This window comes from Bos javanicus, chromosome X (assembly GCF_032452875.1).
Source record: "Bos javanicus breed banteng chromosome X, ARS-OSU_banteng_1.0, whole genome shotgun sequence".
NCBI classification, from domain to species: Eukaryota; Metazoa; Chordata; class Mammalia; order Artiodactyla; family Bovidae; genus Bos; species Bos javanicus.
In genome coordinates, this window is record NC_083897.1 from 86913859 (window position 1) to 86915321 (window position 1463).

Genomic DNA, 1463 nt, shown 5'->3' on the forward strand with positions numbered 1-1463 from the left:
TGCACAACAGCAATTTAGCCTCATGCACCAGAGGGAAGACAGAGGAAACAAGAAGAACTACAGTCCCACAGGCTCATGAAGGAAAACCGCAATCACAGAAAGCTAATCAAAATGAAAAGGCAAAGAATTATATCCCAGGTGAAGGTACAAGACAAAACTGCAAGAAAAACAACTAACTGGAGTGGAGATAGCCGACCTTCCAGAAAAAGAATTCAGGAAAATGTTAGCGAGGATGACCCAGGATCTCAGAAAAAGAATTGAGAAGATGCAAGAAGTGTTTGTGGGCTTCCCTGGTGGCTCAGACAGTAAAGCGTCTGCCTGCAGTGCGAGAGACCCGGGTTTGATTCCTGGGTTGGGAAGATCCCCTGGAGAAGGAACTGGCAATCCACTTCAGCACTCTTGCCTGGAAAATCCCATAGACGGAGGGGCCTGATAGGCTACAGTCCATGGGGTCGCAAAGAGTTGGACACGACTGAGCGACTTCACTCTGAGCTTCCCTGGTGGCTCAGATGGTAAAGCGTCTGCCTGCAATGCGGGAGACCCAGGTTCGATCCCTGGGTGGGGAAGATCTCCTGGAGAAGGAAATGGCAACCCACTCCAGTACTCTTGCCTGGAGAATCCCATGGACGGAGGAACCTGGTAGGCTATAGTCCATGGGGTCGCAAAGAGTCGGGCACGACTGAGCAACTTCACTTTCACTTTTCACTTTCAAGAAATGTTTACCAAAGACCTAAAAGAACTAAAGAACAAAATAGCAGAAGAACCATACACTGGAAGGAATCAACAGCAGAATAGCTGAGGCAGAACGGAGAAGTGACCTGGAAGACAAAATGGTGGAAATGACTGCTGCAAAATCGAGTAAAGAAAACCGAATGAGAAGAAATGAAGACAGCCTAAGAGACCTCTGGGAAAACATTAAATGCACCAATATTCATAATATAGGGGTTTCAGATGGAGAAGAGACGGAAAGGACCTGAGAAAATATTTGAAGAGATAATAGTTGAAAACTTTCCTAGCATGGGAAAGGAAATAGTCAACCAAGTCCACGAAGCACAGAGAGTTCCAGGCAGGATAAACCCAAGGAGAAACACAACAAGACACATAGTAATCAAACTGACAGAATTTAAAGACAAAGATAAAATATTAAAAGCAACAAGGGAAAAATGACAAACAACATACAAGCAAACTCCCATCAGGCTATCAGCTGATGTCTCGACAGAAATTGTACAAGCCAGAAGGGATTGGCATGATATATTTAAAGTGATGAAAGGGAAGAACCTACAACCAAGAATACTCTACCCAGCAAGACTCTCCTTCAGATTTGATGGAGAAATCTAAAGCTTTACAGACAAGCAAAAGTTAGGAGAACTCACCACCACCAAACTAGATTTACAACAAACGCTAAAGGAACTTCTTTCTCTATGCAAGAGCAACACGAGAAGGAAAAGACCTGCATAAAATAA

At 44.1% G+C, this 1463-nt stretch overlaps 1 non-coding gene across 1 annotated transcript; it reads left to right on the plus strand.

The window, feature by feature from the left end:
- Positions 1-494: 494 nt before the first annotated feature.
- TRNAC-GCA (transfer RNA cysteine (anticodon GCA)) lies at positions 495-566 on the plus strand. The gene has a single exon. It is a non-coding gene; the product is annotated as a tRNA-Cys (tRNA).
- Positions 567-1463: the final 897 nt, after the last annotated feature.